Source organism: Meriones unguiculatus, chromosome 10, assembly GCF_030254825.1.
Source record: "Meriones unguiculatus strain TT.TT164.6M chromosome 10, Bangor_MerUng_6.1, whole genome shotgun sequence".
NCBI classification, from domain to species: domain Eukaryota; kingdom Metazoa; phylum Chordata; class Mammalia; order Rodentia; family Muridae; genus Meriones; species Meriones unguiculatus.
In genome coordinates, this window is record NC_083358.1 from 72,486,524 (window position 1) to 72,514,245 (window position 27,722).

The following is a 27,722-nucleotide window of genomic DNA, read 5'->3' on the forward strand; positions in this document are numbered from 1 at the left end:
CAATGTCCATCCCATTTGCCTTTTTGAGTGAGGACTCATCATCCTACCCAGGATTCTCCTTCTTGCTTAGCTTCTTTAGCTGTACTGATTTTAGTATGTTTATCCTATATTATATGTCTAATATCCACTTATAAGTGAATATATACCATGTGTGTCTTTCTGCTTCTGGAATACCTCACTCAGGATGATCTTTTCTAGATCCCACCATTTGACTGCAAATTTCATGATTTCCTTGTTTTTAATTGCTGACTAGTATTCCATTGTGTAGATGTGCCACAATTTCTGTATTCATTCCACAGTTCAGGTATATCTGGGGTTGTTTCCAGATTCCGCCTATTTATGAATAAAGCTGCTACAAACATGGTTGAGTAAATGTCCTTATTGTGTACTTGAGCATCTTTTGGATATATGCCTAGGAGTGATGTAGCTGGATCTTGAGGAAGCACTATTCCTAATTATCTGAGAAGGCGAGAGATTGCTTTCCAAAGTTGTTGTACAAGTTTGCATTCCCACCAGCAATGCAGGAGGGTTCCCCTTTCTCCAAATCCTCTCCAGCGTGTGTTGTCTCTAGATACAAGCACTTACACACACACACACACACACACACACACACACACACGTACTGCAAACAATTCCTAGTTGTTCCCAATGGCCAGAGTGACCAGATCTATCCCTTTCCAGGCACACTGGAGAATTTTACTTCCTTGATGACTTGAGATAAGTGACCGCTTTGGCCAATGAAATGCAAGTGGAAGTGACGTACCATGTGTGCAAGCTCTAAGAGCCTGCGTGCAGTTTGAGTTTGCCGTATTTTCTGGTTTTGCTCTGTCAGTGAAACTGCTCCGTCAGCATGGGTCCTGGAGTTCTGGGGAGAGGGCACCAAACCAGCCTGAGACAGACATGAACAGTAAGTGGTAAATCTGGCTGGTTGCCGGGGCTGATTTGGGGGAGGGTCTGTAACTTCACAACACCCTTGACTGTCCTGTTCAAGAGCAAGGCACTGTTAGATACGTGTAGTCCAGTTTAGGAGAAATGCTCCCCACGAGAGCTGACACACCCTCTTTCGAGAGCTGTGTTCCTCTCACCTCACGCCTCTCCACTTTCTGTTCTCTTTACGTAAAAGGCTTGCAGGTGGTTCTTTCAGTGTGTGGTGTCTCCTACTGTTCTCACTTCCTGTTTTAACTTCTTAGAGAGGTCCTTCTTGCCTTCATTATTCCTCCTGCTCCAACCTCAACTACCCACCTCATTATCCATTACTTTCCTTCACAAATGCATCACAAGCAGTGCTCATACTTACTTTCCTGTCTTTCCAGTTCTGAACTCATCACAGTGATTCGTAGATAACAAGTGTCATGCTGCTTTAACCCCGTGTGAATTTTAAGGAATTCATCTGAAATATGGACTGTTCCTTATCAAATACAATAAAAGTACAACTAGGAATGTTCTGAGGCATGGCGTATCCCACTTTATGCTTCCCTAAATTAATCCAAGGTTCTAGCTACAAATATCAGACCAATGTCCAAAAGATTGGCTGCACATCAAGAACAAACCACTGAACCTTGGTAGTCACTCTGTGGCCATCAGGAGGTCAACGTGACATTTGGGGCTCTTTTCAGAGAATTGTGGCCAATGGGGCTAACAACCTTTGTCCCCAACCCAGTTAAGCAGAGGGTTTTGTAACTCCCTGGCATTAAGTTTGGCTTCGTTTGTGTATTTTTCCTTCACTTAGCATGTGCACCAAGTCGTCTTGATAGCTACCATAAAAATGAGTCTTGAAGTCTCAAGAGCACTGAGTATTTTATTCTGTATGTCAACTTTTGTCAGAGTAAGTCATCAGCTCACAGGCGTTCAATGGATGGACACATTCAGTGTCATAAAATTAGACATTTGTTTAACTTGGCAGGTGAGAATTTTAATACAGTTTAAGTAATAATATGGGGCTTAATGTCCCCCAAATTGGACTTAGAGACATGTGTGCACATGTGTGTGTGTGTCTATAACTAATTGTATTGACTAAAGACAAAGAGGGTCAGCCCCTCGCCTAACAGCTCCTACCCATGATAACCCCAACAAAACCACAAAAACAGGAAGAACAATTCTAATTTCAAAACCCAGTGTTTTAGTATCATTTCTCCCACATACAAAAACTAACCTGTTTATTATTTAAAAGAAGCAACAGGTGCATGTGGTACAATTACACTTAAGCATGTGGGTAAAACATTCACACCCATAACATTTCTTAAAATGTTAATATTTTTAAATTCAGAAACGAACAACTTAAAATCAGTGTCACTGTAAATAAATGAGGTTTTTAGACTTACTTGTTTTCATTTAGATGTATGTGTGTGACTATAAGTGTGCCACATGGATGCAGGAGCCCAGGAAAGGATGCTGAGTCTCCTGCAACCAGAGTTACGCATGGTCTGGAGCCCTCGTATGGGCACTGGCAACCGAACTCAGGTCCTCTGTAGAAATAGCAAGTGATCTTCACTGCTGAGGCATCTCTCCCATCCCATAAATAAAATCTTTTCACAAACCTAAAGAAATTCAGATGTTGTAACACTGTCATTCTATCATATAAGATTCCGGGAAAAAAAAACATCCCCTAGAATTTATATCTCTTCAGAGACTCAATATTGGAGGAAGAAGAAGAAAAAAGAAAAACCAAGAACTTCTGCATCAGCTATAAGAATAGCCTCATTTTAAGGATTGGAGATATAGCTCAGTGGTAGAGTACTTGCCTACCATATGTGATGTCCTGGGTTCAAGCCCTAGGACCACAACAAATAAAATAGAATAAGATAAATCAAAGTGTTTATAAAAACAGTGAAACAAAACATCTAAAACTTGCAAAATAAGTAACCTTGCTTTAAAAATGAGAATCGACTTAGCTTTGACTCTTATGAACTGTTTTTCTTTCCTTAGATTTCCTAGGTAGCAGTGTGCATTACTGACTAATATCTGTTTGAAATTTGTGCGTGTGTGTGTGTGTGTGTGTGTTGTTTTGTTTTCCCTTTTTACTGGGTTTCTCATGTAACCCAGGTAATCCTTGAACTTTCTATGTAGTCAAGGGTGATCTTGAACTCCAATCCTGTGTCTACCTCCTGAGTGCTTGAATTACTGGTGTGCACTCTTATGTCAGGTTCTAGCGGTATCGCTTTTAAATTGCAATATGTAATATGTAATATTAATTGTAATATTACATACAATACATAAACTGGTAACTAATAGTTACATATAAATACTGTTAAATAACAGTTACATATAAATAAATAAATTGTTCTGCTTATTTTATGTGAAACTCCATGTAGACAACTTAAAAATAGCACAGGTATTTCAGGTTGCTGCTAAATATTTCTGCTTCAATTTGTTCCCTCTCAATTTGAAAAGGAGATTATGAATTGGTGTCCTATTTTAATCTAATTTAAGTAATAAGATGGCTTTTAATAGGCACAAAATGGAACAAGTGCATATTTATGCATGTGTACAGAGTACAAGGATTTTAACGTCTTAATTATTACTATTTTATGTGTATGGGTGTTCTGCATACATGTATTCTATACACCACGTGTATGCTTGGGGCCCATGGAGATCAGAAGCAGATATCAGATTCCCAGTAGCTGGAGTTACAGATGGTTGCGAACCACCTTACGGATGCCAGGAATTGAACCTGTGTCCTCTGGAAGGACAGCCGCCACTCCAAACAACGGAGCCACATTTCCAGCCCAGGTAAAAGGATTTTAAAAAGTTGTGTTAGGTCATCTTCTTGACTTCTCACAGTCATATCTCAGAGACCTGTTGCTCTACTCTGCTGGATAGCAAGATGTCTTCAGAAAATGCAAAAATTGGGCCTCCTGCCCCCAACTTCAAAGCCACAGTGGTTATACCAGATGGACAAATCAAAGATATCAGCCTAAGTGAATACAGAGGAAAAATATGTTGTGTTCTTCTTTGGCCCTCTTGATTTTACTTTATTTGCCCTGCAGAGATCATTGCTTTCAGTGATAGAGCAGAAGAATTTAAGAAACTCAATTGCCAAGCAATTGGAGCTTCTGTGCATTCACACGTCTGTCATCTGGCATCGTTCAGCACACCCAAGAAACAAGGAGGATTAGGACCTATGAACATTCCCTTGGTATCAGATTCCAAGCATACCATTGCTCGGGATTATGAAGTCTTGAAGGCTGATGAAGGAATCTCTTTCAGGGGCCTCTTTATTATTGATGATAAAGGTATCCTTCACCAGAGCACTATAAATGATCTTCCTGTTGGCTGCTCTGTGGATGAGACTCTGAGACTAGTCCAGGCCTTCCAGTTCACTAGCAAACATGGTGAACTGTGTCCAGCTGGCTGGAAACCTGGCAGTGACACCATTGAGCCTGATGTCCAAAGGAACAAAGAATATTTCTCTATGCAGAAGTGAGCACTGGACCATTTTTCTGCCAGGCAGCATTGAGAAGGCAGAAGAGAGTCTCTTGTACTCTACTAATGCTTAAACACAAATGTAGTTTGATTCCAGAAATGCCATTCCTACAGGGCTGGGGGTGGTTGGCCTTTCTTTCACTATTGGGAATGACCTGCGGTCTGTTTGGGGCAGACCATCTGATATACCAGTCACAGAAGTCTGTTATCCTTTTTATTTTTAAGTGTCTATTAAATGTGAACTCTGAGAAAATAAAATTGTTTTACATGCCGAGACGGGTGTCACATGTCAGCATTTAAGAGGCAGAAACAGGAGACTCAAGAGGTCAAGGCCATTCTTGTCTACATAGTAACTATGAGATAAACCTGAGCTGCGTGAGACCTTGTCTCAGAAAAGAAAAGAAAAAAAAAAGAAAAAAAAGAAATTATTTTGCTTAAAAGTTAAAAGTTCTCAACGCATCACTATAGTATAGGCTTCAAACAAAAATTACAATAGAAATTCTGTTCTGTTCTACTAAGGACTTTCTGCCAATATGTAGCTTCAACAGAGTTGTTGCTATAGTAATGCAAAAGGAATAAACACTGAATTGTGCTGTCAACCTGCCACTGAAACAGGGCGGTATTAAGGCCTTTGTTCAGTAATTCTATCTCTAAGTATTTTTACTGCATGTCCTCTAAATTGAGGTCCCAAATAATGATATCTTTTAATGCTAAAAAGAAAAAAGTATATGTAAATGAAAAAAACTATAGCAGGAAGTCTAGGTTAGAAAGTCAGGAGATGCTAAGAACATTTGCTTTATACCAAAGCAGTAAACATTAATGAACAATGGGTTCACACGGTTACCTTCCTTCATTTAGTACAAACCCCCACTGTATAAATTAAAGCAGGCTGAGTTTCCTCCGTGAGAGCCACAGATGCTTTGACTCACGAGAGTGACCACTTCTCCAGGTTCCTACATGCCTTTCAGTTACTTTGCCAAAGAGCTTATCCTGAAAGTGCTCTCTGGCAGCATTCAGGTGATGTAAACCTCTATGTTTATTAGAAGAGAATCATAGGACAAGTCTCTTTCAAGAGTTTGGCTCTGCGTTGGCTTGTTTGGCACTAGACCTCGAAGCTTGCGTTGCTAACAAAGCACCTGGTAAATGTGAAGGTGAGTATTAAACTCTTGTCGCATTTGATCTTGCCAATTAGGTTTTATAAGACAGAGAAAGGTCTATCAGCCAACTTAGAGATTATAGTTTTAGGGAGACGTTACTTTAGAAGACTGATGCTGCCTGTAGCTCTAATACCACAATAACCTTGTTTTGAAACATGATTCTAATATGCCCGTTGATGTTACAACGCTTCACTTCTGTTTGGTGACGTTATCAATCAGCTACAGAACGAACAAGTTTGGATGATGCTTTAGCTTGAGCCTTAACTGTCCCCGCAGGGCTCATCTGTTAAGGTTTAGTCAGGAATGGCAGTGTTGTGGCGGGGGAACCTTTGGAACCCCTTAACTCAGGTAAGTGGATAAGAGGTCTTCAGAGCACTAGGGCATGTACTTGAAGAGAACTGTGGCTCCCTTGGCCCTGTCTCCATTCTTTTTAGCTTTCTAGCCATGAGGTGACCAGTTTCAACCTAGTTTATGCTTTCTACCATGTTCTGCTGCCTTGCCATGGGCCCAAAAGCCATATGGTCAGTGAGCCATTGACTGAAACCTTCAATATTGTGAACTGTAATGAACGTTTCTCTCCAGTATTTGTTATACTAGCAAAAATCTAGCTAAAACACACAGAGAAAGGAAAGACAGAGATAGAAGTAGACAGGGAGTTGAAGAAAGAGAATTTATAGAATATGTAGTACTGGATCTCTACAACTTCCTCCTTCATGGTAAATACTCTATGATGTGATGATGTGATGGCAACAATCCCCCCTCTGTGTGTGCGTGTCTGTGTGTTTGTGTGTGGTGTCTAAGTGTGAGCGCACACATGCAAATGTATGTATGTGGATATGTTCACTCATCCATGCATGGTAGAGCCCAGAGGTTGACATTAAGGTGTCTTCCCCTTCTTGTCTGGTTGTCTCCCCCCACCTGTTTTTGAAGCAGGGTCTTTCACTGAACTTGGAACTCATTGTGTCTACCAGACTGACTGATCAACAAGCCCGTAGGATCTACCTGACTCTGCCTCCCAGAATTACAAAGTGCTCAGCATCCAAACCCAGGTCCTCATGGTTACATAATAAGCACTCTGCTCACTAAGCTAGCTCCCCAGCCTCAAGCTTTCTATATTTATGTTTTATCAAGAGTATAGTCAGTATTGTGTCTAAATTAGTATCTCAAGCAAGCCAGGTTTTCATATTCAATTTGGAGAAGTGGAAGAGCATGAGTCATGACATTGGGTAAGCAAAGTCTTGATCTTAGTCAAGATTTAATGCTTTTGATAGTTTGGGTTGCCATCCATATAATCATATAATTGAAAGATATATATATATATTACAATGATCTAAATGTTACATGAATCCTACATTTAAATTATCTTCATAAATAACAGCAAATACTTTCAGTTTTAAAATTTCATAAGAAAAACAGTTCTATTTGGCTTCTTTGCAATATCTGGCTCTATTCATGATTCTTTAAAGTGTTTTCTTATTTGGTTTTATATTCTATCTTTTTATGGTATTTTCATCCATTCTAGCTGCTAATTACTATGCTTTTCTCATGGATTTGACTCTCCCTGATATTTTTATTCTATCTTATTATGTTTATATGTATGGATGTTTGCCTACATGTATGTCAATGTAGCACAACTATGACAAGTGACCACAAAGTTTAGAGAGGGCAACATATCCTCCAGATCTAGAATTAAAGACAGGAGTGAGCTGCCATGTGAACTGGAAACTAAACCAAGGTCCTCTGGAGGAACAGCCAGTGCTCTTAACAACTAAACCACCATGGTATTAACTAGTTTAATTATGTGACCTTCTCCCTCAAAATTATCATTTTAATTTTTAATATACTCTCCGTCCACATGGCTTCAATTATCCCATCTCTATTGATAGTTGATGGGTGTATAATCTCCAAGCTTTTGCCCCATGCTTCTAGACTGCATGTTGCTTTGCCCTGATGAACAACTTCACTGCATTGTTCTGCCATCCCACCTTTTCAACCATATTAGTCTAAGACATAACTCTAGAATATCCCAGAGTCCTTCTTAACCGTTCTGCTCACATATCAGTTGAATATGGCTTGTTGTTCTTATAGCCATTCTTTTTATTTGTGTCAATGCTTTAATGAAAAGCCTCACATTTTGATGGAACACCTTCTGTACTATTTTTTAAAGTACATGTTATAAAAAGAAAGAGCAGGAGGGAAAGAAAAAGTGAAGGAAGAGGGGAAGGAGGACAAGGAGGAGGAGAAGGAGGAGAAGAATTTTGTAAATGTGCCACAATTTCTGTATCCATTCTTCCATTGAGGGACATCTAGGTTGTTTCCGGATTCTGGGTATTATGAATAATGCTGCTATGAACATAATTAAGCATATGTCCTTGTTGAATGGGTGGAGCATCTTTGCGGGTATACTACTCAGCTATTAAAAACAAGGAAATCGTGAAATTTGCAGGCAAATGGATAGAACTAGAAAAGATCATCTTGAATGAGGTAACTCAGAAACAGAAAGATACACATGGTATATACTCATTTATATGCGGATATTAACTATATAATATAGGATAAACATGTTAAAATCTACAGACCTAAAGAAGCTAAACAACAAGACCCCAGGGAATATGCTTAATTCTCATTAGGCAAACAGGATAGACACCAGAAGTGGGGGAAGAGAAGGAACAGGACAGTAGCCTACCATAGATGTCCTCTGAAAGATTACACGCAACAGGGGAGTGAAGAAGATGCAGAGACTCACAACTAAACTTTGGCAGAGTGCAGGGAGTCTTATGGGAGAAGCGGGCAGGATGATAGAAAGACACAGAGCAAAGGAGACTAACAAAGCCAAAAAATCTGGGCCCAGTGGGGCCTGAGGAGACTGATGCTCCAACAAAGGACCATGCATAGAGAGGACCTAGACCCCTGTTCAGATGTAGCCCATAGGCAGTTCCATCTCCATGTGGGTACCCAAGTAAGGGGAGCAGTGTTTATCTCTGACATGAACTTGACTGCCTGCTCTTTGATCACTTCCCCCTAGTGGTGTGGCCTTGCCAAAACAAAAAGGAAGAGGATCTAGGGAGTCCTGATGAGACTTGATAAGCTAGGGTCAGATGGTAAGGGAGGAGGTCTCCCCTTTTCAGTGGACTAGAGGAAAGGGATGGGAGGGGGGGAGGAGGTTTGTAGGGTGGGGCCGAGAGGAAATGAGGAAATCCAGGTTACAATCTGGATATAAAATTAATAAATTGTAGAAATTAATTAATTAATTAATTAATTGTTAAAAACCAACAAAGGTATTCTGTAATCCAGTTTGGAAATCTTTATAAAGTCCTCTACACTAAGAAGTGGATTCATTATACTTTGACACATTTAGTATTTAGTGTCAGAGTATACTAATGACGCTAAATGTGATCACAGAGCAAGAATTCTGTGTGTTCCCTTTAACCAAATATCCAGTTTACTAAGCTGTGAAACTCAGTGTTCACTCAGGCACCCTATGCAAGATTCCTTAACTGTAAAGGGAAGCAGGATGTAAGGAAGAAGGCATATGGTAGGTAGTAGTAATAATAATAATAATAATAATAATAATAATAATAATATCATGGTATTGATTGCTCCAGCCAATTAATTACAAATGACACTAGACCCTGGATCCACTGGTAAAGGACAAGAGGGAAATCCATTTAATTAACCAGCTGGCACTAAAATTTGGGAAAGATAATAAAGCCAGTGCTCCCGGCCAGTTACGATTGTAATTGGCAGAAGCAAGATTTTAAGCCTGATACGTAGGTCTAAAGACCTTCCGCTACATCACGTTGCCTCGTGAAGTCAAAATGTCTTCTCTGTGTACTGATTGCAAGTCAAATGAGAACTTGAAGGGTCCTTTCCACCAAACATTCAGTGGTTCTGAATGACAAATAACATATTAATATTGTTTTCTCTTTGGTCCCACATAATATGTTGATGAAAGGTATAGGAATAGTGTGAGGTGATCTATGCTTATAGAATTTTGAATGTCATCAAGCCCCTTCCTAGACAGCATAAATCACAGAGTTCATCTGCCATTTGAGCTCCCAAGTGAAATCAGTTTTGAGGCCCTTGTAATTTAAGACATAAAGACTTCACTTAAAGAGCTGTGAAGTGCGGTACAAGGAGGGCCTGGGAAAAGCAAAGCCTTAACATCCTTAAAGAGTGAAAGTAAATGTGTTCAATTCACGCAACCTTACAGTTGAGGACAAAGGAGTGCTGTATGTATTAATCACCAGAAATATTGAAGAATCAGAAAAATGTTTGCTGAAGGACTAGAGGAAGGAGTACTCTTTTATAATCTGCAGAGAGTCCACAGGGAGCTTTCAAACATTTTCCATATTACAATCAACTGGCAATTTGAACAGAAACAGAAGTTGGTGAGGTGTGCAGTCACAAATGATACATTATTTGAATAGTTGCTATTCATATTATGGACTTCTATATGCTCATTAAAAGGGCAGTGAAAATGAATCACAGGAGCAAACATTTAAAATCAATCACCTGGTTGGAAGATGTAAATTGATGATAAATGATTGAAACTTTGCTTTAAATGTATGTATATATGAGTGTCAATGCATTTTCTCAGGGTCAGCCGCTTTGGACCCAGAGAAGAGCATGTCTGATTGCATGCGGGTTGATGCCCCAGGTCCCGCCTCTGAGAAAAAGGTATCGGACGGGTCTGATGCTCTTTGGGTGGATGACACCTAAATGAACATCGGTACAAAGTCCCAATTTATTTCTAATATCAGAGATCAGACCTCTACTCTTGCCTGATGCGTCTAAAACAAAAAGGGGGAACTGTAGAGAGCTGCGGAATGCTATGCCTTAAAGATGGAGCTGGTTTCCGCCTTCCACCTTCCCGATGGTGAGTGCTCTCTGTCACAAACAACTCCACATTTGGCTAAGGCTGAGGATCTGGCTTGCTTCCATGTATGTGGACCTATCTGCATTGCCCACGTGGCACGCCTGGGTTGGCTACCCAGAGGCTATTTAAGCTGTGGGCTGGCTTTCCCCAGGGTCTGAGGATTGTTCAAGGTTCCTGAATAAACTGCATTGAAAAAAAAAAGTATGTATATATGAGTGTCAATGCATTTTCCAAAAGGTTTACTTACTGATAATGAGATTGTGTGTGAATTTTTAAAATTCTTTTTATTTAAGAGGGTATTGTAAGTTTTCTATCAAAAGATAGTTTTTTGTTTATCTAAATATATATTAACTGGAGCATTGAAATATATAGTAATAAATCTCCATTGAAAACATACTATTCTGTACTTCAATGCTAAACTAACTGTACTTTCAGCTAATCAAAAATCCTAAACAAAAATAAAGCATTTTCTTATAATATTAACTTGCTCAGGGAGGCCAGGTCACTTCTGTCCTGCCAACCTGAAGTAGAAGTTTGTTTTTTGATAATTATTTTAATTATCTTTCCTAGGTCAAATCTGGAGACCTACCACCAAATATATATACATATATATATGTATATATATGTATGTGATGTATGTGTAAACTTACATCTAAAATAGCAAGGTTGAGGCCAAGTGCTTTAATCTCAGCACTCAGGAGGCAGAGGAAAGCAGATCTACAGAGTTCAAGGCCAGCCTGGTCTACAGAGTAAGTTCCAAAACAGCCAGAGCACACAGAGACCTCGTCTCAAAAAAAACAAAAAAGATTGAAATAAATATTTATTCAATAAGTACATGTGGGCTTCTGAGAACTGTAAATGCAATTTGTTTGCTAAAACTGTTTGTTCTGATATGTATTTTTAGTGCTTTTTAAAAAAGCTAAGTGCAGCACAGCCAACCAATAATTGTGCAATAATACTCAGAGAAAGATGGTAGCACAGGTCAAGGTTGTTTGGAATTCTTTTTCCTTTGGGCATTTTTTTAAATAGGAAGATAAGTTTTAACTCATCAAAAAGAAAGAAAGAAAATAAAAAGAAAAAAGAAAAACTGTGCCTTAGCTCACTGTTATATTAATAGAATGACTTTAAATCATGCTGAAGTGTAACCTTCAAAAATTAATTTACCAGCACAGAAGGCATTACAATATCTACCTCATATTGATTATCATAGTTAATCTTCACAGATATCTTGCAAAACAGATATGAATATCACCTTTAGAGATAAGGCAATGTGGACTAACAAGTTTAAATAATTTGAGCAAAATCACACAGAAAATCCCAGCACTCAGGAGGCAGAGGCAGGCGGATCTCTATGAGTTTAAGGCCAGCCTGGTTTACAAAGTAAGTTCTAAGACAGCCCAGGCTACACAGAGAAATTCTTTCTTATAAAACAAACCAAAAAATCACAAAGAGAAATAAGACCAGAATTTGAGCATGTCACTCTGCTCCCGGGCTTTTATTCTGTCTGTTCAATGTGAACACTCAAGTCATACTTTGGGGGCTAGAGTCCATAATATGACGTGTTTGTCTTTTCTCGTGTCTTGCTGTCTCACTTACTGTTCTATTGCTATGAAGAGACACTGTGACCAAGGAATCTCTCACAAAGTAAAGTATTTAACTGAGGCCTTTCTCTCATATTTGGAGGATTATAGTCTATTATCATCACAGTGAGAATAAAGACATGCAGGTAGGCATGGTGTTGGAAAAGTCACATCCTAAACCCAAATTAGTAAGCAGAGAGAGAGAAAGAGAGAAAGATCCTCAGCTTCGTGTGGGCTTTTGAAGCCTCAAATATATACACAGCGATTCACTTCCTTCAAGACCACACCTACTCTAACAAGGACATACCTCCTGGTCCTTCTAATCTTTTCAAACATTTCCACTCCTTCTTGACTAGGTATTCAAATATATGATCCTATTGGAGCCATTCTTATTCAAACCACCACACTTAACTTTAGAGCACTTTTGAAAACATATCTCCACATATATAATGCTGTCTTATGAAGTTATTCAAAGTTATAATTCTAAAAAAAGGGGAAGGCAGCTTTAGTTATTTGAGAAAACACCCTGAATATAAAGTTTTGCTATTTCCTATAGTTTTGAATATGTAATTGGCACCATACTCCTTCCTAGCTTGCTACACAAAGTCATCCTGTGGTAAACTTCACAGGAACACTCTATGTCTCCAAATATAATTTTTAAATTCTTTACCCCAGTATTCTACCTATTCCCATAATGTTTATTCTGATCAATAACAGTTGTTTGTATCTTGCTAATAGACTCAAAACTATATGTTCTCTTGTAAGCTGTATATATCCAAAGCAACTGTTCTCCATCACTGTCTTGAAGAGCCTCCATGTTGCTGTGAGGGGATGGGTGGTAGAGAGATGAAATCCCTGCCTGATGTGACCTGACAGCACTTCCTCAATGCCTCCCACACTTAGAAGATCACTAGGTTGTGTTCTCACTCATGGGATTCACTCACATAGCCACTTCAATTATCAAACTGCTTATCACCTGGTATAGTTCAGACAGGTACTGGATGAGGTTCCTCATGGAACCAGAATCAACCTTCCCTTGATACACCGACCTATCTACAAACAAGCTTTTTACCTACTCAGATACTTATATATTCTTCATCAAACATGAGCATTTTGTTGACATCTCACTTGGTTTAAATTTCTCCCGAGTCAGTCCTCAGGTTTTAATAACCATTAAAATAAGAAGTAAAACTTTCCTTCTGTGCTTTTATGAATAAAATCAGTGGCAGAGACTGAGTGACTCTAACATTTTCCTCACAGTTTTGAAAGCTGAGAAGTCCAAGTTTGGGGTGACAACATAGCTATATTTTGTAAAACCCCTTCCACTATATTTTATAGTTTGTGGTGTCCTCACATGGCAAAGAAGAAAGGGAAATGAGTTGTTCTTACAAGACGGTAATCCCTTTCTAGACTACTCTGTCCTGAAGGTTTAATTACTTTTCAAAGGTCCTACCTTCAAATATTATTACATAGGAGGTCAGAGTCATATAAATTTTGGGTAGACACAAATATTCAGCCTATAGGTATATAATATGCCATTTATAAATATAGATGTGCAAATGTCATGGAAAAGCAGACTCAAAGTAAATGGTTGCATTTGAGTGGTGGTCAAAACCAAAGCATGAAGTCATGAAGGTCTAATTTGGCACAGCTCCAAACGGAACTAGTTCTCTAGACTCCACTGTGCCTGTTATCTACTGTTGTTAGCTTATCCAGTAATTCTTGTAGTAGTAGTTATCCTTCAAGAGTATAGATGACATGTGATTTTTTTTTATCTGCTTAAAGACAGGAATGTCTTTAAGGGGCTTATGAGGGGAGACAAAGTTTCACCAATGACTTTATCTATGGTGTTGGTATAGTGTTCTTTCAGAATGTATACAATTTACCTTGTTCATTCAAATGCTGATTTCTCTCCCTCACTATCTGGTTTCAATTTGGGCATTGCATTGTGATGCTTACTCTAAGCATCACCTGTCTCAAGTTTGTGTAAACATGTCACCGTTTGTTCTCTATATTGTCAATTAAAAAACAACCATCCACAATTCTGAGCAATGGAGAGGGTGGGACATCCTGGTTCGGAGTGGGAAGAAGAGGAAGGAAGGAGAAGAGGAGAAGAGAGAATCCAGAGGAGAGGACTTGGAACCACTTGGAGAGATGGGACCAGACCTAAGAAATGACTAAAAGCAAGTATAATGGGTGAAATCTGAATGGTAGGAAACTATGTGGGCTTGAGGTTTAGGATGGAATAACTATTGCCCAGCATTGTGCTCTAGGTTAATTATATAATTCTCAGTCTCTGTGTGGTGATTTCAGTATATAGCTGGTTTAGGAATAACTGCAGCTTTACTAAAAAAATATATATCTATAATAAATATTAATAATGATAACACTATGGTTTGGTTTCTATTCCCTTATGAAACAACTGTAAGTTTTATTCATAAAGAACGAATCACCTGAGAAAGTCAGTAGGCTTTGTGGACAGCAAGAAACAACCTTTGGCTAATATGGCTGATATCTAGTGTTTAAAAACTCCCCTATCAATGGACTTGGGGAGGGGCATGAGTGAAGAAGGGGGAGGGAGAATGTGGTCAGGAGGGGAGGAGGGAGGGGCTTATGAGGGGAGACAAAGTGAATAAAGTGTAATTAATAAAAAATATGTATATATATTAAACAATTTTAAATATAAATAAATAAATAATGAACCACAATACCAATCATGCCCTAATATTCAAATTAACATAAGTGGTGGTTATTTAAATGTATAATATGTGGATTTTAAAGTCACTGATGTTTGCTCTTAAGTTCATAGTGAATACTCTCACATCTGTAAGAGTTTTTTGGTTTGTCTGGTCTTCTGCTCCCTAATAAAATTTTCATCTTTGTAAAAAAAAAAAAAAAAACAAAAAACTAGTCCTAATTATTGGCCATACCACACAGAGAACATTTCAAATTTATCCCAAGACAGGATATTGTTAAAATCAAACTGATAAAGAAGAAATGACTAGTTTAAAGTTGAGTTATAAACTTTGAACTACAAGGAGTGGCAAACTAGACTTAAGGTAACAGTCCAATTCCTCATGGGTTTATGCCGATAGAAAGAAGCATGGGTACAAAAGAAAATAACAGCAGGAAAAACAACCAGGGATGGATTTGATACCCAAGGTCTTCCCGCAGTGGCCTGGGTGTGGAGTGAAGAGGAAGAAGAGATTCTTCCTGGGAGAGGAAGAATCCCCAAACACTAAGTAGTATATAGACATGTAGTTCTCATTAATTTATTTGAAGAAATAAGCGGCCTGTAACTATTTACTATCATTCCTTCCTTATGTCTCTCTGTATTTTATGTTATCTTTACTGGGTATTATTATTATTATTAAATTAAATTTTATATCGTTTATTAATAAAATAAAATGTATTCATTAGAATAATATAAGCTTACCTATGAATTTGTTTTGTAACAAACTACTAGTTTAAATGTACTAATGCTTTCAGGCTAAAAAAGTCATATAGAAAGTTTTTTTCCCTGCAGCTGAAGAAGTGAGAAATTATCACTATATGCAGAGAAAAATAAACGGGAACTCCACAAAACCAATACTGCCAAGGGGCTAGCAGCCAAACATGTTAACATTGACCCATTTGCTACAAACACGACTGAGACAGGGAATTAATCATTAAACATCATTCTGTTCATTAAATGATGACTCCCATTGAATTATTTCTTTTTTTAATTTTAATTTTATATTAATTATAGTTTATTCACTTTGTATCCCAGCTGTAGCACCCTTCCTCATTCCCTCCCAATCCCACCCTCCTCCCCTCATCTCCTCCATGCCCCTCCCCAAGTCCACTGATAGGGGAGGTCCTCCTCATTGACACTAACAGCAGCTGTCACATTTCTCCTCTTACCTTGGATCACAATTAATGATTTATCTCACCAAAGATTTTTCTAAGTATTAAGTAAAATGACCTTAGCCTTATGCTTTATTATCTTGTCTAAATTGCTTATACCAAAGCCCAAGTAAATGCTTTATAAGTTTTCAATTTCTTTACTTTTGTCCCACATTGAGGATATGTATGTATGTATTTATGTATGTGTATATATTTATACAACTTTATAAATATACATTTATTTGCATATTATATATTTATATGTATGTATGTATGCATTTGCCCTCTTTGGGTCTTTGTTTCTGAAGGAACCTATGTTATATGAAACTCCCATAGATACATTTATTTGCTTTCTTATATCAATCTGTCCCTGGCAATAGGTCTCGAGCCACAGGACCCAAGATACAGAATAAAGTGCATCTTTTCTGTTTACCTATGGTGCGGTGTGCTGTCCACCAACCTGTAGCAACCCTGCTCTCTTGATTCGTACTTGTGACCTTGACCAGATCTGACGTAGGTTGTAGATGTAAATGTCTACAGGAAAATAAGATTGGTACGTGAAATTGCACTGACAGTTTGACGCCAGTGTGCTGACAGCGGTTCAGCTGCAGGATTTTGTACTGCATGAATCACGGCAGCTCTAGCTTGTTTACTGCACGGCCCTGAACAACAGACAGCCTGAGCCTGTACCAGCTCTGCTTTGCTCTTTGCTGACCTCTCAGACCCCATTACTTACAAAAGGTGTATTTTAGTCCACTAAAAACTAAATGTATAGCTTATGTGGGAAATGCCAGAACAATCATACAGACATGCTGAGTCTGTGTGTGGATTATGTTTCAAACAGCACAGCCAGTTTTATCCTAATGATTTATAATACCTCTTTTATGTGGAATAACAAAGTGCGTGAATTAATCAGGAGAAGGAAAATATAATTCTATTATCATCAAAGAAAGAAACTTATTTCTGAACAGCCTCTGGCACAAAATCTCCCGCTATCAAGTTGGGTGAATGACTAGCTGATGTGAGATGGGAGGAAAAGGAGTTGACTGAGGTGATCTCTCATATGTGTAACTATCAAGTATGAGTCATCTGGATATCAATGATAGGAAAGGGAAATGACAATAAAGACCTCGATGTATGTGACTATCCAATAGCTTACTGGGTCCAGGCCATCCTATCCATGAAAATCTCATTGGTCACCATCTACATAGTGCAAAGGAGACCTTTGACTCTGTATTTGGACTCTTCTACACTTTTCAAGACTCTACTGTTATCAGATTCAAAGGGAGGGGTGATATCCTCAGAGGTAGCACTCAACCCACTCTGGAGCTAACAGCCAGTAGTATCCTTCTGCTGTGAACATATTGTTTCTACTGATGTATGAGATGCTCTTTAAGCCTCCTGGAAGATAAATATCTTTATCTTTAAAGATATCTTTGTCTTTAGAATCTAAAAATATTCGACTTTGGAACTAGGTTATCATCTGACTCCCAGTGAACCTCTGACTATGACTTATTCAGGAAAACTTGACATGGGTACCTTCCGCAGAGTATGAGATGGAACTATCCTCCATTGAGGATGCTTCTTCAGTTAAGGTTCCCTTCTCCGAATGGTGTGGAATCGTGTGTACTGCCTGAGCACATGATCTGAAAGTATAGATACTGACCTATATACACTCTAAGTCCGGGGGGATAATAAGACCTCTGCCCTACCACTATCTAGTCCCAGTAGAACACTGAATAAATCTTCAACTGAAAAAAGAAAGACATTTAAAGATAAAGTCCACCCTATAACCTAATTCCAGGTGTGAAAACCCCAGTACAAAAATCATAAAAACTCTCGACAATACACCTCCTGGAAAGTAATTGATTACATGGTACTTAGTTCCAATGACAGTGAACTGAATAAAATAACAGATGAAGAACTTAAAAGAATTATTATAAGATATTTCAGCAAATCAAAAAGGATACAACTAACCCCCTGAATAAAGTCATAGACAATCCAAATGAGAAGCTAAATGAAATAAAGATGTCAGTACAATGTATGAAAGAGGAAGCCAGTCAACACATAGTGGGTTCCATAGTAATGGGAACAGGGACTGCCTCTGACATAATCTGATAGGCCTATTCTTTGATCACCTCCCCTTGAGGGGTGAGTAGCCTTACCAGGCCACAGAAGATGACAATGCAGCCACTCCTGATGAGATCTGATAGACTAAGATCAGAAGGAAGGAGAGGGGGACCTCCTCTATCAGTGGACTTGGGGAGGGGCATGAGTGAAGAAGGGGGAGGGAAGGTGGGATTAGGAGGAGAGGAGGGAGGGGTTTATGGGGGATACAACGTGAATAAAATGTAATTAATAAAAGTTAAAAAAATTAAAAAAGAAATAGTGAAAAAATAAAAAAGTTAAAAATGAAAACCTCACTCAATAAAGTAAAAATCTCAGTGGAAATAGAGAGGATCTTCAGGAAGGTGGACTATCAGAGCCTGAAGACAAATGTATGTGAATTAAAATGTTCACACAACAAAGACACAATAATGATAAGGTATAAACAGAACATACAAGATTTGCAGGACATCATTATATGACCAAGTAAATGAATCATGGGCATAGAAAGGGAGAAAAAATATAAGATAAAAAAGTATATTCAATAAAACAATAGCAAAAGAAAATCCAAATCTAGAGGAAAAGATGGCTATGCAGATACTGGAAGCATTTGGAATGTCAAACAGATAAGCCCAGGGGGGAAACTATACAGAACAAAGAAAGTACTTTGGAAGTCACAAGACAATATTATTAAGTCACACAATAGCAAGCCCATTAGAATAATAGCAGATTTCTCAACAGAAACTCTGAAAGAAGAGCATGGAGTGATGTATTTCAAGCTTTGAAACACAGTAACTGCCAAACCAAATTACTGTATATACCAAAACGATCCATCATAATTGAATGAGAAAGAAAAACCCTGTGATAAACAAAAACTAAAGAAATTTATGACCACTATGCCAGCACTATAGAAAAATACCTACTCACTAAAGAGAGAAATAAATGTACCCATGAGGCCACAGGAAAGAATAAACTGTACTATACTACCCTATATGCAAATTAGGATCAGAAACACTGCAAAGACAGCAAAATGTTGGAAATTAACAAGAACTCTCTATCAATAACAATTCCGAATGTTAAAATAACCTCAATACCCCAACCAAATGGCACAGACCCAATGGTTGGATTTAGCAATAGAAGCCATGTATTGTGACACACAAAACCACAGCTCATTAGTAAGGACAAAAAATAAAATAAAATAAAATAAAATAAAATAAAATAAAATAAAAAGACTTAGATGGCATTCCAAGGAAATAGAAGTAGAAAACCCACACAATAACAACAACACACCAAAATGTAGCTACATTAGTATCTGGAAAAATTAGAGTTCAAAACAAAAGTAGTCAGAAAATACAAAGAAAATAAGCTCATAATGATGATTAAGGGAACATCAGTAAACCAAATTTCATTTGAAAAAAAAAGGGTATTGCTATATGTAAAGTTGCACGCTGATTTCAACACTGTAATAGTGGGTGACTTGAATATCCCCTTTCACCAATATATAGATCACCTAGACTAAAAATCAACAAAGAAATATCAGAGCTAAGTGGTATGATAATTCTAATGGACTTAACAGATTAGATTCATGATAGGTAGGTAAGTAGATAGATGATAGATAGATGTTAGATAAATAGATAGATAGATAGATAGATAGATGACAACCTGTTAAAATGTATACACTTTAAAAAATTAGACAGGTCCCAAATAAAAAATTTAATAATACATCCCCATCTCCATGGAGAAAAAAGAAAAGCCCAACCCAAAATCAGGAGATAGAAGGAAAGATCAAGGCATAAATCATTGAAATGGAAATGCAAAGAACAATACAAGGAATCAATGGCTCAAATAGTAGGGTATGTGGAATAATAAACTAGATTGCAAGCTCTTAGGTAAATTGACTAAAACAGAAAAGACCTGAATTAGTGACGTTAGGTATGAAAAGGGAAACATTTCGAAAGATATCAATGAACTTCAAACCAGTAGGGAATGACTTGAAACCCTACATTCTAGTAAATTGGAAAAATCTAAAAGAAATGGGTAAATTTCTAGACATAAAATGTAGCCAAATTCAACCAAGAAGAAATGAACAAGTAGATACAAAACATACAACAATAATGAAGTAATTTAAAGGCCCCTAGTTTGCAGGACATGGTGGTGCACGCCTTTAATTCCAGCACTCACAAGGCAGAGGCAGGAGGATCTCTGTGAGTTTGAGACCAGCCTGGTCTACAAAGTGAGTCCAGGATAGCCAAGGCTACACAGAAAAACCCTGTCTCCAAAAACAAAACAAAAAAACAAAAAAGTCCCCCAACTAAAATAGCCCTGGCTCAGATGGATTCACAGATGAATTTGACAAGACCATTATAAAATATTTAATGCCTGTGTCCTATGAACTTCATGATAGAAAGCTAATTCATTTTACAAATATAGTACTACTTTGATACCAAAACAACAACAACAACAAAATGTCCACACAGCAAAAAAGAACTAATCCTCCCTCCTTAATAAAAATAAACACACAAATTCTTTTATTTTGAATACTGGCATGGGGGTGGAAGGATTAAAGACTGGCTGTTACACTGGCTGCACTTTCAGAAGACCTGGGTTTGAGTCCCAGCACCCACACAGTGGCTCACAACTATCTGTGACTCCAGTTCTAGGGGAAATCTAATACCCTTTTCAGGCTTCCACAGGCACCAGGCACACACATGGTGCACAGGCATAACACAGGCAAAACACCTGCACACATAAAATAGGTTAATTATTTTTTTAAATGTTGATAGCCAAGCATGGTGGTGCATGTCTCTAATCCCAAGATTTGATGGGAAAGCCATGTGGATCTCTGAGAGTATAACATAATCATGGTCTTTATAGAGATTCCAGGCTGGCAAGAGCTACATAGAGAGATCTTGCCTCAAAAATACATATACACATACATACATGCATACACACATACATGTATACATACATACATGCTACTAGCAAACGCAATTTAACAATACAGCAGAGAGCTCATTTACTCTAATCAAGTTGGCTGTCTTCCATGGATACAAAGATGTATCCATTTGTGTAAATATAAATGAAATAATTCAAATGAGCACACTCAAAGTCAGAAATCGTATAATCCAGTCAATAGATGCAGTAAAGGCCTATGACAAAGTCTGACATCTCTTCATAATAAAAGCCCTGATGAGACCAGAAACAGAAGGGATATAAACCAATCTCATTAGGCTATATATGCAAAACTTAATGGGGAAAATTAAAAGCATTCCCTCTACAATCAGGAATAAATTTCTACTTTCTTCATTCTTTTTAAATTTACTTCCTGAAATCTTAGCTATATAAATAAGATAAAAGAATAAAATAAAGGTGATACAAGTTTGGAAGGAAGTTTTTTTTAATTGTCCCTACTTGTACATGACATGGTTCAATATTGATTCCAAAAAAAAATTTTACATCTTAAAACACCAACAATAGAGTAATGGTACAAAACAACACACAAAAGCAGGTGCCTTCCCAACACCAATAACATGCATGCTGAGAGAGAGTCATGGAATACTCCAACTCACAACACCTTCAAAATAAAATAAAATGTCTCGAAATAAACCCAACTTAGGAAGTAAATGAAAATTACAATGGAATTTTGAAAACAATGAGGAAAGAAATTGAAAAAGACACAACTATATAGAAAGACCGCTCACGCTCATAGGTTGGCAGAATTGATTTTGTGAAGAACATCTATATTAGTGAAAATCTCTGAAGATTTGATAAAATTTTCATCAAAATTCCAATGATATTCTGCACAGAACTACAAAAAATAAAATAAAAAGGTATACAGACACACAAAAGACTCAGAACAGCCAAAGTAATCCTAAACACAAAAAGCAATTCTAGAAGTAACAGAAGATTTTATTTCAATACTGACACCAAAACAGACAGATAGATCAAGGAATAGAATAGCAGCTACAGAAATAAACTCATGCTGTTAACAGCCACGTGGTTTTTATGAAGAAGTCAAAAAGATATATTGAAGAAAAGACAACCATTTCTGAATTGGTATTTTATGTAGAAGTGTGATACTAGAGCCGTACCACTCACCATGGACAAAACCAACACAAAAATGAGTGAAATATAACTAACGTTGTGTCCTGGCTTCGTTTCTGTTTTAAAATCCAGAGCAAAAAGTAGCACAGGAGAGGAAGGGTTTATCCATTATAGTCCATTATTTCAGGGAAGTCAAAAGCAGCTGAAGTACTACATCCACGGTCAATAGCAGAGCGAGGATACACGCATGGGCACTACTTACTCGCTTGATCTCAGCTAGCTTTCTTCTCTCTCATGTCTTCTTCTCTCCACAAGTCCCTGGCTAGGGAATGGTGCTTCTATGGTAAACTGGCTCTTCTCACATCCATTAACAATCAAGACAATATCCCACAAACATGCCCACAGGCCAGCCTGATCTAGACATTTCCTCATTAAGACCCTCTGCTCACATGGTTCTAAGATCTGTCGAGTTAGCTGTTAAAACTAACCAGCATCACAGGAAACTCTGAGCTGCTAAAAGAAAACACAGGGACAATTCACCAAACTAATGCACAAGCAAGGGGTTATCCATAAATGAGAGCAATTGTTAGGAAAGCCTACAGAATGGGAGGGAAAGCTTCGCCAGAGGACTAACAGCTAGAATTTTAAAAGAACTCAAAACAATACCAAGAAACTAAATATCTAGGTCAATTAGTGTGTTAAAGAAGTGAACAAACCATCTCAAAAGTTGAAGTACAAATAACCAATAAACATGGGAAAAATGTTCAACATTTTTAGCTGTCAGTGAAATGCAAATTAAAACAGCATTGAGTTCTCCAACAGAAGGGCTATCACTAAGAAAACAAGTAATAAATGCCCGTGAGGATGCAGGGACAGGCTACCTTTATACACTGCTGATGTTTACTGTATCGTCATTCATACTAGTTAAGTTATGAAATTGGCCCTGGTGTCCATCAACTTGTGAGTTGGTTAAAAAAAAAAAAAAAAGGTGGTATGTATACACAGTGAAGTTTTATATAGTCATAAGTAGGAAAATGTACACAACTAAGTACTCAACATATTAAGTAAAATAAGTCAGACTCAGAAAGGCAAATACTGTGTATTTTCTCTCTTCTTTGAATCCAGAATTATTCACACACATACACACAGAGAGAGAGAGACAGAGAGACAGAGACAGAGACAGGAAAGCTAAGGCCAGACTGGGAGAATGAATGTTAACGGTGGGTATAGGAGGAGAGAGAAATGGGAGGAGTAAATTCAGTCAGTGTATAGACTTATTTGCAGGAGGGAGTCCTGCAGTACGTATATTGAATATTAGCCAGTAAACCTTTATTTTAAAAAGAAATACGTTATTTATGAAGCAAAATATAATTAAAATATACCAATTACTTCTCTTACATTTTAATTCTGTCTGTTTAAGACCTTTGGTTTATAAACTATTACACTGTGAGAAAACATGGAAAATGGTCTAACCCTTATTCTCACAATAATTCTAAAGGGCTGGTGAAGATCACGCTCAAGACCTTGCGATGAGGCACTTCAGCACTAAACTATATCCCCAGCCCTTCTTACAAGGAATACTTTTTTGCCCTATGATAAATTATTAGTTACTAACTCCCACTTGTGGCTAGATAAGGGAGGGTTAAAAAACAACAGGGGCTTAAGAGATGGCTCAGTGTTTAAGAGTGCTTACTGCTCTTGCAGAGGACCAGGATTCAGTTCCTAGCACACACATCAGGGGCTCACAACTGGCTGTAACTCGGTTCTAGAGAACCCAATCTCTCGGATCTCAGAGAGCATCTACATGCAAGTAACACACATGAACTTGTACAGGCACATACATACACATAAACAAAACACTTCAGCTAGATTCAACTCAAAATTGCCAGATGGATCATTATCCCCAAACTCTCCCACTCTGTCTATCATCAACTCACAAATATGATGGTGAAAAAAAAGGGAAGAAACTTCCATTTAAAGGCAATTACACATACTACACCTCAGACCAAAGCACTGGACTCAGACAACTTTTTGTTCTGATCAAAACCCACAAGTAAAAAAAAAAAATGTTAAACTTCCTTTAATTTGATAAACTATAGGGGGAATCCCTGGAATTACTCACATAAATAATAACCAAATATTTTCTCTTCAGACAGTGGATTACACTGAAAAGGAGATTGTCTTGTCAGCCATGCTTGAGAGAAAAACTATATTGGCACATTGGAAAATATGGTCAGTGCATTTGGGAAAACTGAGAAAAAAATAAAAACCTTATAAATGCTTTCTAGAAAAAAAAAAGGAAGAAGCCTGAAAAAACAAGCACCCACGTTTGACAGCCAAAATTATCCCTACAAACAGAAATACACACAAACAAAACATATACATATGCAAATATATGCACAGCATACACACATACATACACACACACACACAACACACATAGATACATACACACATACACAAACAACACACATACAACACACACACACCTTCAATATTTTTACCAGCACTTCACATTAGCTAACAGATGATAATCTAGAGAAAACCAGAGACGCTACTTGTTTTCTTGTAAATTCTGCATAAAATCTATTCATCCCACAGACTGGAGAATTCTAAGGGCTCTGAGATCCATGGACACCATCATATGGACAAATGGCAGTGTATCTACCTGTCAATGCTATCACAGAAAGATGCACATATCGGCCCAGCTGAATCAGATGTGCGTGATCACAGACGTGGCATGCATCCCCTACTCAGTCATCCAGGACAAACGGGCTCATTTATATATATAGCTTTACCATTTAAAAGATATTTGACTTTTCATAGCATCCTTGATTTCTTGGATATTTTGTGATTGGAACTTTTCTGATTTTACTTTTCCTTTGAGAGAAGTATCAATTTCTGCAAGTGTGTCTTCAGCTCCAGAGATTCTCTCTTCCATCTCTTGTATTCTGTTGGTGATGCTTACTTTTGTGGTTCCTGATCTTTTCTCCAAGTTCTCCAGCTCAAAGGGTTTTCTCATTTTGTGTTTTCTTTATTGATTCTAATTCTGTTTTCATGCCTTGCACCATTTCTTTCATGTGTTTGAATTTGGATTCCTGTCTCTCTACGGTGGCCTCTATTTCTTTGTTCATTTCCTTTTTATATGCCACTAATTTTTTCTCTACTTGTGTATTTGTTTGGCTATGTTTGCCTGTGTTTCTTTAAGGATTTTTTCTATTTCTTCTTTCTTTAGCTCCAATTGACTGGCCAACTCTTTGAAAGATTTGTTCATTTCCTCCTTATGAGCCTCAAATAATTGGGCAAGCATGACTTTAAAATCATTTTCCTGTGCTTCTGATGAATTGGAGTATCCATTGATTTTGGGGTTTGCTGGTGAAGTCATGATGTCCTGATTTATGTTGGAAGTGTTCTTTCGCCTACCCCTGGCCATTGGCTTATCTGAAACCTTCCCTGTTTGTTTTTGGATTCTGCAGATCAGACTAGTACTGTCTCTCTCTGGTGTCTGGAGAGTTCTTCAGGAAGCTGAGAACTCTCAGCGTGTGCTGAGGACTAGCTGTACCTGTGGGAAGAAAGTACGCAGGCGCGAACGGGGCAGATGCAAGCGTGCACGCATGCGCGTGTGTGTGCGTGTGTGTGTGTGTGTGTGTGTGTGTGTGTGTAAGTATGTGTGGACGTGTGTCTCAAGGGACAAAGTGATGGCTAATGTTGAACCCTTGAGTGTGTGGGAGGGGCTCTGTACTGTATATGTCACAGGCGCTAGTGATAGTCTTCTGATAATACATTTATATGAAGAAAAATCATATAGACTTAGTGATAGAATATAGCAACGGCTTTTAAGATGTATAAACAGATGTGATAGCTTATCATATTTCTTAAGCCATGTCCTATTATATTGAATTGTATGACAAAAATAATTTTAATTAAAATTAAAATTCTATGAAGCAGAATGTGGACACTGAAATTAAATACTTATTCTGAAAGCTATGTTTCTATATGTGTGTGTATATATATGTATATATGTATGTGTTTTATGTTACACAAGCAACTACATTATGGGTTATATAATGTATTACATATACTTTGAAAACTATGATATGATCAATCAATGAGATTGATCAGTGAGAATAAATTCATGCTGAAGTCTTTAGTAAAAAAAAAAAAAAAAAAAAAAAAGATATTTGAAAGCAGATGAGCTTAAATTGTGTTGGAACATGTCCTGTCAAACAACTAAGCAAATCTATAACTTATTTTACCTGGACAGCGGCTTCATTAGCATTCTCTAGCTCGATGTGGAACCTCAATCCAAGGCTTTACCGCCTACCGATGTGGTGAACCGTACAAACTCCGGAGAGCAAAGCTACTCTCTGACGTCATTTCCTAGAGGTTTTCCTAACCAGTTCTTCAGGGCCAAGAGCTTCATTTCAGACTCGGGGCTGAGAACCATAACAACTGCTATTGCCGAGGACCAGGCGTCCCAGGACCGTCAGCCTGTAAAGAGACGCAGAGGGTGTGACTCCTCTGGATACCAAGGTCCTGATAATCTGAGACCTTTTTAGGAACTACAGATCTAGGAAGGTAATTTTCCATATACCCAAGACTTGCACAGAGGTTGTATGCACTATTAGAGAGCGCAGCCTGCTGTGATTTCTACCCGTCTTAATGCCACCACTCACTACTGCCAAACAATAAGGGAAATGAAAGACTGGAAATCTGTATTTGCAGAGCTTCTAAACTATCCATTTTGGTGTCTACCCGGGGTTCTCCAAGAGCACCACTCCCATTAGCTGTGACGAAGATGTGTTCAGAAGCTTCACAGCCCGCAGAAGATTGAAGTGAATCAGTTGTACACCACGGGGGAAAAAAAGCATAATTCACAAGCTGGTGAGATGATTCCGTGGGTAAAGTGATGTGCACCACACTTAAAGACCTGAGTTTGGGCCATATAGACCACACGGGTAGAAGGAGAAAAGTGACTCCTGCAACTTGTTTGTCATAAGTGCACCATTGCACACGTATACACACATGCGTGCACACTCATACACACAAATACAAAATTAAAAAAACACAAAAAAGAATCATGGCCAATGGTAATAAAAATCTCAATGAAAGAATACAAGCGCTAAACATGAATCTTGGAGATACTGAGGAAACTTGAAAAGTCAAGTCAAATGACCCATAATGTGAATGAATTGTACAAACATTCTGTACATATGCTGTATTAGTTAATTTTCAACTATTAAGGAAATCCAAATCTGAGTGGATTTGGAGAAAAACAGAGCCTATGGAATTCCTGGGGGGAGGGTCTTTGCATGGTCATTAAGGACCGTTACTCATCATAAGATATTTTGTTTTGACATCACTTATGCTTGTAGCTCTTTCCGTCAATGCCTCAACTCACGGTTCCTGTTGGTTGAACTCTGTTCCAGCAATTACCCAGTTTTACTTGCACATATGAAGGAGTTGTGAGGTTGCTACCTTCTACCTATCATGCTTTAATGAAACATCACACTTTTATCCTTCCCACAGGGAAGTCACGTGGGCATGATTGTCCTCTCTTTCCCCAGCATATGTGTAACTCCTTCCCATAGTTCCCATATTTCTTATAAAAATACAGAATACATTGAAAATATAGAATATATTATGTGT

At 38.0% G+C, this 27,722-nt stretch overlaps 1 long non-coding RNA gene and 1 pseudogene across 1 annotated transcript; both read left to right on the forward strand.

The window, feature by feature from the left end:
* The first annotated feature begins 781 nt into the window (after positions 1-781).
* On the forward strand, positions 782-26,060 carry LOC132656891 (uncharacterized). Its single transcript, XR_009594677.1, has 3 exons — positions 782-907; positions 10,180-10,458; positions 11,029-26,060. It is a non-coding gene; the product is annotated as an uncharacterized LOC132656891 (long non-coding RNA).
* On the forward strand, positions 914-4,696 carry LOC132656890 (peroxiredoxin-1-like; annotated as a pseudogene).
* Positions 26,061-27,722: the final 1,662 nt, after the last annotated feature.